Genomic DNA, 12266 nt, shown 5'->3' with positions numbered 1-12266 from the left:
AAAAGAGCATATAGATACATAGAAGACTCAGGGTGCCTATGCTTCTCTTTGGAGCTTTCTTTCTCGGAACGAGTATTATGCAGTCAGTCATGCTCGACAGCCACTTGTCTAGCTTGTCTCTCATATTGAAAAATGGATAATTAATTGGCCAACATAATTTTTGGAGCAGCTAACCAGCTGCTGTTTAGCTTCCGTAGAGCTTTGTCTAAGCAAGCAAAATCTGTCAGGAATGTCTGTTGCAATGCTCTGTTTTTTTTTTTTTTTTTTTTTGGCACGCTTCGAGCATTCCGTTGGCCAAAAACTGTTTATTGTTTATTGCGAATTGCTGGCGCTTTAATAATTAATCATTTGGCCTTAAAAAGCAACCAGAAATATGCACATTATGTGGCAAACCGAGGGCCGAGTCGGCTGTTGGCACAGGATATGCGTAAGCCAAATGGACCAGAAAGCCGTTGTTGGCCCAGACCTCAAATGCCGGGGAACCCAAACCGAAACCGATATAAATTGCATTATGGGCAAATTAATTGTTTTTACCGGAGCGATGGGGCGACATTAATGGGCCGAACCCCAAACCCAGCGAACGCCGTCCGCCGTCCGCCATCCGCCGCCCGCCGCCCACCGGCCAGACGGCATGCGGCCCAAGGACATTAATAAGGCCCAAAGGATGTGGTGACATTAATTGCGCAACGTTCGAGACAAAGCGTAGCAAGGCAGTGAGCGAGAGAGAGAGAGAGAGAGAGGGGGTGGCGGGAAGAGGGGAGGGAGACTGAGTGGGGGCAGTCATTACATTTCCATATAAATATTTATCGCATGTGATAATGCCGCCTGGACCCGTTAGCGGCCAGTGGCAAAGCCTTGTCAATAGTTTTTCAATTTGTGTAATATATGAGAGCGAGAGAGGAACAGAGGGATAGTGAGTGGGAAGAGGGGAGCAACAGAGGGTAGTGTAAGCGAAACAGCAAATGCAATTGTGAGCACATGTTGTCGTCTTACGGCTGCCCCCCTCCCGCAGCTAAACATATATATGTATACACATGTGTGTGTGTGTTTGTGTGGGGCGAGCTTTGCATATGTAATGAAAGACGAAATCCCTTTGCACTTCCAAAATGGTCAAGAATTGTGAATTATAATGGCATTCGGGCAATTTTGGAGCTTTCTAAGCGGCCAACACATTAATTACTTTAATTAATAATTGTGTGGCATTAATTTTGATTTATTTCTGCCTTAGCTCACCTGACGCTCAACCTGTCCCTCGCCCTCGCCCTCTCCCTTTCGCACACTCCCACACTCGCATTCCCACTCCAATTGCTGACAATTTGTCAGCGTCGCCTGCTAAATAGCTGTCTGAATACGCAGGCGATTCCTATGCTTATGCTCTCCATGCTTAGGCTCTCTCACTGTCACTCTCCCTCTCTCTTTTATCGTATTTATGTCGCTTTTGTCGACAGCGCTGCTCGAGTCAAAACAAAGCAACAGCTGGTCGAACGCTTGCTTGCTTGATCGGTCGAGGCCACCGCAGCAACAACAACAATAATAATAATAGCAACAACAACGGCAAGAACAAAGGCCGCAACAAGAACAAAACTGTAAACCAGCTTGGCGAAGGGCTCTCCCACGTTCAACTTGCCATGACAATGTTAAATACACGCACACTAGCAGACACACTCTCACACACACGCACACACACACATACAGACAAGCGCACACATGTTCCACTTCCTTGGCAGCCGCCTTCAGCGCCATGCAACGAACGATCTTCAACAGCTCCCACTCTCCCTCTCTACACGCCGTTGCTCTCTTGCTGTTGCGTCTGCTGCTGCTGCTGCGGCTGCTTCGCACGCTTCGCTAAGCTTTTTGGCCAACAGCAGCGACGTCGGCAGAATTGGGCGCGTTTTACACAGCCTAACAAAAGTTTGTGATCGCTAAAATTGAGCATTGACTGATGCAAAGTAAAATGAGAAAATAATATATATTATTATATTATATAATATATATTATATAATATATATTATATGCTTATAATATAATATATATTATTATATTATAAGTATATGAGATTAGCATTATCGATATGTTGACTTGTAATTTTATGAAAAGTATTTTCTCATTTATGTAAATTTTTAGTTTTTCAATATTTACAAGCGGCTGGTGGACAGTGTAAGACTTTAATGAGCACACACTTGTAAGTAAGACCACACGCATACATAGATAAATGCAGATGCATTGACAGCGTGTGTGTGTGTGTGTCTTCGTATGTAGATACGTACTTTGGCCCAGGGGCAAGCGGGGGATAACGATGTTGCCGTCTGTTTTAGGCTGCCGAGAGCTTCGCTTCTTCTGCACAGTGCGCTGGGTCTTTAAATAGTTTTTGTTTTTGTTGCTTTTTATTTTTGTTGTAATATTTTTGCTTGCATGTGTTGTAAAACGCACGCGTGAAATGCGCGTCTGCAATGCGGTTGACCAAAAACAATGCGGACGCTTTGTTTGTTGTTTTGTTATTAGACGCTTTTGTTGTTTGCTATTTGTTGATTTTGATCACACGACTTGCAATGCGTGGCAAATAGCAGTTGCAGTTGCAGTTGCTGCATATGGCACGCATACGCAATCAACGCCCAGCGATCTGCAGCTATTGGAAAACGCATGCGATTTGCGCAATTTGTTCGCATGCAGCAGTAGCAGCAGCATTGGCGACAGCAGCGGCAGCGGCAGCAACTCTAACTCCAATGTGGGCAGCGCAGCAGCTGCCAACGCAGCGACTGCGACAGCGACGGCGACGAACGCCAACGGGCAACGGGCAACGGGCAACTCGTTCCACACACACACACAAACCCAAACGCACGCAGTCGTTCGCTCACACAGCATCAAAAGAAGCAACAACAACAAGCGCACACTGCCCAAGAACTCATTTAATTGCAACTTATTGTAATCCTCAATAAGTTACATGCATATGCAGAGCATATTCGTCATTTATTACACTCAAATTGTTTGCTCGTCTAACAACCACACAGATAGATTATTTATAAACACATATAAAATGTATAATTTAATCTAATGTAATGCCATCTGTTACCACCAAAAACTTCAATCAACAGCAAATAGCGGAGAGCCCAGTGTGCGCATTGTAGACTAAGGTAAGCGGGTGGCAGCGCACGAGTACGAGCGCACGAGCTTCGCTGTCGCTGTCGCTGCCTCTGCCTCTGCCACTGCCGCAGCCGCAGTCACTGTTGGCCGGCCTCAGCCGGCTTCGGCTAGCTCAGTTGTATTTTGCGTTCCACAGGCGACGGACGAAAGTTTTGTAAGCGCATCGTGCGGTTGGTCTTCTATAATTTTTTTTGTTTTTGTGTTGTTATTCTTCTTGTTGTAACTGTAGTGTGTGCGTACGTGTGTTGGCGATGCCGATGCCGATCAAAATTAACGTTTGTGTGCAAAGCAAACAAATTAAAAATAAAATCACATACAAAAACGAAAACAAAAACGGCAAATAATACGAAAAAATTGTTACAAATTGCGGCGCTGCGTTTGGCAAAAATTTTAATTGCCTTTCTTTTTTGTTTTAAGCTTTGTTTTGTTTTAATTTTTTTTTATTTTTTGTATTTTGGAGTTTTATAATTCGTTTGACAACAATCAAATATTATATAATATTATGATACAATAATTAACTTGAAACAGTCAAAGAGACTCAATAAACATAAAACATAAATAAATGAAAATTAAAACAAAAAACTTTAAAAGGGAACGCGAAGCGAGAACAGCTATTGTTGTTGTTGTTTTCGGTGGTTGTTGTTGCTTTTGCTGGCAACGCATTTGCGTTTTGCGCTTTGCTTATGCCGCTGGCAGCGCTGCCCGAATTTTGTTTTGTTTGTGTTTTCGAGCGCTGAATTGAAAGTGTGTTTGCAGTGCCTTTTGTGTGTGTGTGTGTGTGTGTCTTTGTGTTACTTTTTGTTTCTCTTTCGTTTTGGTTTTCTTGCAATAAATGCAAAATTGATTGCAGCAAATAAAACTTCATATGTCTTTGAATTTGAGCATTTTAAATTGCTTTTGAAAAATGTCCAACTGGAATCATTTGTCTTTTTTTTTTTTTTTTTGGCTCTCTTGTTCCCCCCCGTTTTGGTGCTCGACAACTAGTTTTGCTGTTGTTGTTGTTGTTGATATGTGTGTGCAGTGCGGCGCAGTGAAGCGGATCAGTGATGGGCGGCCGGCGAGGGGGTGGGGCAACGCCGAGTCTCACTGAGTCACGTTATAGTTAACCCGTTTGCAGCTCTTCGGCGGTATCTCCCCAACAAATCAAGTCGAAACTGTGACTCAGTCAAAGAGAGATATTATGTTTTCTATAGGCACAATAAGCGCCAGATGCCAGATTCCCAAGATTAGACAGAGTTTTAGTCAATTTTCGTTCAGCTTTTTATTTTTATCAATTAAAATTTGCGGCAATTGCTGACTTTGAATGGCGAAAATCGTAAGATCAACAGAGCAATTGGGTGTGTGTGTGTGTGTGGATGCTATTTTGCGTGAGCGCTAGTGATAGTCCAATTGGTTTAGTGTATATCGTCCAATTGGCATACTTGTGGAACCCAATTGTTGTGCATTTAGCTAGATCTCTTATTGGATATGGTTTGAACTGGAACTATTTGTATGGGAAATGTTTGTATTAGAGTTAGAGCATTTGTTTATGATAAATAATTAAAGATTTACTCTATATTAATAATATTGGCTAATTTACAGCACAATATAAATCTAATCTAGCCTTTGTCCAATTGGCTACGTGTGTAATCCGATTGGACCATGTGTTTTCTTGTTAGAAATGATTAGAACTAGAATGAATTAAATTGGAGTTATGTTTATATGCACATAAAAGATTTGAATATGTATTTGAATCAATTCTGAAATTGTAAAAAATAAATAAAAGCTATTTAAATGTAATTTTTTGAATATATGTATCCAATCTGAATCCAATACGAAAGCATTCCCAATAGGCGTTTGCCTTAATAAGTTAATTAGCTATATGGGAAAAATAAGAACTCTGTAATATATATATATATACATATAATTAACTTCTTCAGCTTCTTTCTTTTACGCACAACTGCGCCACGCCCATAAAGTGAAAGAACGACAATTAATGAAAGACGAAAAAAAAAGGTCTTAAGTTAACTACCTGAAAGTTGTTTCGCTTAGTGCGTGCCACAAGATTCGAGAATCGTTTCATTTTCCCTATGTCCCAATGGGCCATGCGAAGTGTTTAGCATGTGATTAACTTTCTAAAAATAAATACCAATTCAAAGAGAGTGCGAGTGTGTGTGAGTGTGAAAGAAATATTCTATTCAGTTTCCATATGTTCTCATATGTTTTCCCTTTTGGCTTTTCGTAATTTGAATGTCAGCTAAAATCATTAGCGAATCAATTTTACAACAAATGTGACAACACATTAGGGCGTCGATACGCCCCCCGTCCTACAGTACTCTTGATGAATCTCTCGACACTTGCAACGCACTCACACACACACACACACATGGATAGAGTGAGATAGGCACCGTTAAGGGGCCAGCGCCCCATCGGACCACTTGCGGTTAACGTTTATTAACTGTAAAATGAAGAGAACAGCCAAAGTCATAAGCAAATGCAGTTAGTGGCGACGCCAACTGCGACGTCAGCGGCGGCGTCGACTGCGCTTCGCTTGCTTTCGATGCCAGTGCAAAAGGCGCTGCAAAAAGTCGCTAACAAAACGCGCGCGCTTGCAGCATAAAATACCGCAAGACTACCGCACAGATCTAGGCTGAGGCACAACCAGCAGATACCCTGTAAATAGTTGTTGAGAATTTTAATGTTTGGCGGAAAATGTAGGAAATTATTAATATTAATTTGTGTGAAATGAAACAATATTAAGGAATTTAAAAAAATTAATAATTTGAAAATGTTTTTATTTGTATTTATTTATTTATTTTTTTAATTACAAAAATATGTCATTTTAAATAAGTAGTAATCCTTTTTAAATTTACTAAGTAAACAAAAAATAAATAATAACAATAACAAAAATTTGAACAAGAATTTGAAATTTAAAGAGTAAATAAATAAATAATTAAAAAAAAAAAAAAAACAAGTCATTAAAAAAAATTTTTTATATATTTTAGTTCTGAAATAAAATAAATAAATTTTGATATAAAATACTCCTTTATAGATTACATATATTTTATATATAGATCTTAATCTATTTTCTATATAGATGAATATACTGATTTTTATGGATTTTTATGTAGAATCTTATGATAGATTCTGTCTTTATATAAATCTTTATAGACTTCAAATAACTTAGCTTAGTCAGATCCACCCAAGTGCAACTCCGCCCAGGGTGTCAAGAGCTAAAGCTGATAATACAAATTTCTTCAATATTTTCTACATTATTTTTCTTCATTTTTTCTTCAGAGTTTTTTTTTTTATATTTTTCATTTTAATTTTTTTTTTTCAATTTAATTTTTTCAATTTGTATTGCATTGTGCGCTCGACTGAATTTCGTGGTATTTACAACTGAAAAAGGGGGAGAGGAAAAATGGGGGCTTGGGGGGCACGAGGGAGGACATAACAACAGCTTGAGCGAGCTGTTAAATGAATGAGTGCTTGAATGAGTGTATGAATGATTGAGTGAGCGGTTGAGTGCATTATGCAAATGCCAGCGGCAACAACAACAACAGCAACAACAACAATAATAACAGCAGCAACAACTACAACTGATGATAAAGCTGTAATTGAAAAACATATTTGTTTTAATTGAAACACAAACGCAATAATATTCAAAATAATTAAAAGACATATTTATAATATATGCATTTATTTTCATTATTATTATTATGAAACGCCAGCGCTATGAAAATGCAACTGCAACACTGCAAATTTATGCACGCGGCTGCATTTTGAATAAATCAAACAAAACGTCAACGAACTGTGCCCAAATTAAGAATTCAAATCGTAAACGAAAGAATTAACTCAAATAGAGACAGAGACAGAGAGTGACAAAGAGAGCGAGAGAAATTTGCATATCTTGCAACATATAAAGAAAAAGTTTTTTTCTGCTACACTCACGTAAGTAAAAAAAAAAAAAATAAATAAAAAATAAAAACGCTTACCAAGTGAAAATTTGATGCTACCAAAACAAAATGAAAAATAAGAAAATTTAAATTAAAAACAACAACAATTTCTTCTTCTTCTTAATTTGCCAACTGCACTCGAAGTGAAAATTAAAAAAAATTGTATTTGGGAAAATCGGGAAATTTAGAATTCATTCAATTTAGTTTGCCAGAAAAATGGGAAAATCGGGAAATTTAGAATTCATTCAATTTAGTTTGCCAGAAAAATGGGATTTGTTTATATAGAAAGTAGATTTGTAGTTTCCCAACTAAATTAGATTGTCTGAGAGAAACTATATTTAGTTTAGCCATATGCCTAGATTACGCAGATTATAAACAAGAAATAGAAATAGAAATAAGTAAAAACATATATAGCAGATATATCTATATGTAGATCTATCAAAATTAAAAAGCCTCTCATAACTTCAAGAGCAGCCTAACTCCCCCTACATCCTAATGTGCTGAGAACAGAGATCTAGTCAGAGAATATACATTTAGCTACATTTTTCCGACTATGGAAAATCATATACGTTACCTGTCGCTTATAGAAAACTTTGGAAAATGTAAATAACAATAATGAAACATACATGTATTTGAACATCAAGCGAATTATAAAATATATATGATATATAAGACATATATGTACTTATTGGTGCATATATATAGAGAAACAATTGTATATCTAATGATTTAAATATTCGATTTGATTTACATTTATGAATCTATGGGCTAATGAAACTAAGGAAACAGAGATATATCAGAAAATTGGGAAAAATATAATGTATGCGAGATATATGCGTATATACCAATGCACCTATTGGTATATAGGAAAAAAAAAAGTATATCTAATGATTTATATATTCGATTTGATTTACATTTATGAATCTATATTCACATACCCACCCTGATATTATGATGAAAATCACAATCACTTATTGAATTTCCCATAGACACAAAATAAGCTAAAAATAAAATGGAATCCAAAATATTGTATATTTGACTCAATTCAGAGATAAAGATCTAGCCAAAACTCTAGCTATATATAAGACTATCAGCTTTGACTGAAGTCTATCTATCTATCGAAGTCATGAGGCGAAAATTTTAATTGAAGTTGGCTCTTTCGAACCGCACATACTGAACCACTTTGATTGTAGATAAGATATTGTTTGGTCTAATCAAAAATTTGCAATAATATAAATAGAAAATAGCTAAAGAGCTGAATATATCGCTGTCTGAGAGCTTATTTTGTAAGACTTGGGCTATTAGGAGAGCGAGCTTTATGTGTTGCATGCAACACACTGTGTGGCAAGTACAAAACGCCATTGGCTAGTTTTAATGGCAATACACAATTTAGATATTGTATCTGTATCTTGCGCACAACTCAACTCGGGTCTAGACAGCCGCATGTGGGGTCGACTTTTACCCACACACACACACATACACACTCACACCTACAGTCACACACTCTCACACACGTTGTGGGAAGACGAAGTTGTCTACCTTATCAGCGCCTGTGCATTGTCGATAACTCAGAACTTCGAACTGAAAATTACACTGAGCCAAAACACTGGGTGCTTTATTTTGAGGTAAATCAAATTTAAGCAGTTATATAGGTGGGCAGTGTTGGACTAAGAGAGTTTCTGTTTCTTTGAGAATTGCTTACTATAATATATTTATGTAATACATTTGTTTTAAGGAATTGATATATTCAATCTATACAAAATTCATTTCACAGTGAAAAATATTTAAAAAAAAAATTACAAATATAAATTTTTCCATCTGTTTGCAAAATTGACAACTGAGGTTTTTAGTCGATAACACAAAAATAGTTATCGATTTTTAAAAATCTCAACTCATTGCCTAATTAAGAATATTTATATCTTATGGGAGCTGCCACGCCTCCTTCTACCTGTTACATACATATTAATGCAACTTATATGCCCCGATCTTCCATTTTCAATGGGTTCAGGCTATAGTAATTAATATGTAAATCAAAAATTCCATTCAAAATATTTTTTATTAGCCAAATGGTACACAATATATCAGATCATATCTGTAGAAACTAGCTTTTCGCATTTCTCTCAGTGCAGACTTTGTCCAGTTTGGCCAGTGACCCGCTGACGTCGCTGCCACCTGCGAATGAATGTCGCCAAGTCTCTGGCGATAACAGCAGTGAGTCGAAAGTTTGCTTTGAGAGTGGGAGAGAGAGAGAGAGAGAAGGGAGAAGGGGGAAGGGAGAAGGAAATGAAAGATGGCAAGGCTCAATCGACAACGACAATTTGTTTGTAATTTGTTTGTCTTTAGACCAGTGACCCCCCCTCACATCGGTCGGTCCCCCCCTGTCTGCCCACCTCCTTCCCTGGCCATCGTGGCGGGCAGAGTGCATGTTTATCTATGCGATGTACCGAATTGTATCTACACAAATCGCTGAGCAAACAATGAGTCGGGAGCGCACCAAAAGTCAAATGAAATCGTTCGCCGCGGGCGCAAATAGCAAACAACAAACAACACGCAACGGCAACGGCGACGGCAACGGCGACGGCGACAGCAGCAGAAGCAACACAAATTGCCAGCAAATGCAATCCAAATAGGTGACCCCATCTCCATCCCTGTCTCTCTCTAGCACACTGCGTACTTCTCTTTTCTCTCTCTCTCTCTCTCACACTGAAAGTTTCATCAGCCGCAGGCAACGTTGACTTTCATTTTCATTATTTCCCAGCGCTTCGCTGCACCTGCCTTATCAATGGCCCTCCTCCTACTCCTCCCCCACCTTCTTTACGTCAGACCCCCATCTTTATGGGGCCCACACAACTCTCCGCAACCCACTCGAACCTATTTGGTAACCGATTTGGTGGCGCGTTCGCGATTACAAAACTTTTTGGCCTGTGTTGTGGCTCAACACGATGTCAATTGCGTCGTTTATCATCGCAGCTAGAGCAAGACAGATAGAGCATGAGATACAAACGGAGACGGACACAGAGAGAGAGAGAGGTGGGGAGAGAGGGAACGTAGGGGGTCGATAGAAAAGCTGTCAATTTACTTAAATGTTTTTTCGATTGCAGCTTGAAATACGAGTCACATGTGAAATTTATTGACCCATTGATTGTGTTGCAACAAATCGGTGGTAACACAAAACTTTTTACGATAATTCATGGACAAAAGGAAAAACATTGAAATAATTGACAAATGAATGTGTGGAGTCAGCGGTTGGATTGTAAATTAATACAATAATTATAGCTCGAAATATTTGTTCAATTAGCAATAATAATGAGGATGATAATTAAATGGTAATGATGAAGATCAGGACAATAATAGCAATGACAATGACAATGACAATGACAATGACAATGACAATGACAATGACAATGACAATGACAATGACAATGACAATGACAATGACAATGACAATGACAATGACAATGACAATGACAATGACAATGACAATGACAATGACAATGACAATGACAATGACAATGACAATGACAATGACAATGACAATGACAATGACAATGACAATGACAATGACAATGACAATGACAATGACAATGACAATGACAATGACAATGACAATGACAATGACAATGACAATGACAATGACAATGACAATGACAATGACAATGACAATGACAATGACAATGACAATGACAATGACAATGACAATGACAATGACAATGACAATGACAATGACAATGACAATGACAATGACAATGACAATGACAATGACAATGACAATGACAATGACAATGACAATGACAATGACAATGACAATGACAATGACAATGACAATGACAATGACAATGACAATGACAATGACAATGACAATGACAATGACAATGACAATGACAATGACAATGGCATTGACATTGACATTGACATTGACATTGACATTGACAATGACAATGTGTAATAATTGATAAAAATAACAATGTTTAAGGAAATAATGAGAATGTGAACCAAAAAGTTAAAGCTAAGTTAGCGCAAGGTAATGCTCTACATCTAAACGCCTCTAACACATACTCATACAGTATATATACATACAAACATATATATTCACAACAACAGAAACTCCCAAAGAGTTAAATCCAAACTAGTTGCAATTTTATTGCGCGCACTTAAAAAATGTGAAACTAATTAGATTTCATGAAAATGTAGCCAAGTCTTGTGTCAAGTACACCGAAAGTTTGAGTCCAAAATTCAGCAGACATCGCGGGGTTTTGCGTTGATATGGCAACGCTCAGGCAGCGGCAGCGCCAGATGAGACGAAAACAAAGCTGATTCTCAATTTTTAGCAGCACTTCCGCTCACAAAATTTGCGTGTTCTTTTTTTTTTTGTGTTTAAATTCTTGAGACGTTGACGACGACGTTGATGATGATGATGATGATGATGATGGCAGCTCGATTGTGGTTGCCTGGCACAGGGTGGGTCGCAGGTACAGGGGGCAGGGCTCTGTAGCCAGGGGCCAGTGGGCAGGGGGCATGGCGACGGAGCGTAGCGTCGCGACGTTCTTTTATATTTGAACTGGCAGACAGAAAACTGATTGAGCTTCAAGTTCGTTGTCGTTGGCAACATTTAATCAAGCCGCGAAGCCAAGTGGAAGACGCCGCCTACAAGCGACGCATGAGCCAGTCGAGAGAGTGAGAGAGAGTGAGGAGGGGGGGTGGAGGAGTGGCATGCGGGTTGTTGTTATTGAAAAACAAAGCAAACTTCTTGTTGCTGATGCTAATGATAGTTTGCTGAAGACGTAAGTGCGTGTATCTATGAGATACAAAGATACGCACGAGAGAGACGCCAGACTTTCAATCTAGGCAAATGCTGAAAGATTTATCGAGGCAGCGAAGCAGCGCGTTGGCTCTTTTGTTAGCTTTGCGTTGGTGTTCTGCTCTCAAAGGAATAAAAACAACAACAGCAGCAGCAACAACAACAACAACATTGCACCTGCAACCTGCAGATGTTGCTGCTGCTGCTGCTGCTGCTTAGCTTGCTTTTGGCCCTGACAGCGCATAGCCGCGCCCACGCCAACAGGTGTCTATATATAGCCATAGCTTACATATATATGTATATATATATGTATATAGAATACATATATATACACACATACATAAATACATATATAAATATATATGTAACTGACTGGTTTGTTATTGGCTGCG

The 12266-nt window shown here is 38.5% G+C and overlaps 1 protein-coding gene across 6 annotated transcripts in view; it reads left to right on the top strand.

Moving 5' to 3' along the window:
- The window catches only part of LOC6584093 (protein sprint), a 121245-nt gene that overhangs the window by 43463 nt on the left and 65516 nt on the right, over positions 1–12266 (top strand). Inside the window, exons 1-2 of one of the 6 annotated variants that reach the window (XM_044007017.1) lie at positions 3221–3295; positions 6852–7071. The exons of 4 other annotated variants lie outside the window; for them this stretch is intronic. The gene's annotated coding sequence lies outside the window, so the exon portion shown is untranslated. Of the gene's footprint in view, positions 1–3220; positions 3312–6851; positions 7072–12266 lie in introns of those variants that run through there. One more of the 6 variants, XM_044007016.1, reaches the window with a different exon arrangement.

The sequence above is a fragment of the Drosophila mojavensis genome, unplaced genomic scaffold (genome assembly GCF_018153725.1).
Source record: "Drosophila mojavensis isolate 15081-1352.22 unplaced genomic scaffold, ASM1815372v1 contig_136, whole genome shotgun sequence".
Lineage (NCBI taxonomy): Eukaryota > Metazoa > Arthropoda > Insecta > Diptera > Drosophilidae > Drosophila > Drosophila mojavensis.
Note: the sequence above shows the minus strand (reverse complement) of the source record. Positions and strands in the feature narration are given on the sequence as shown.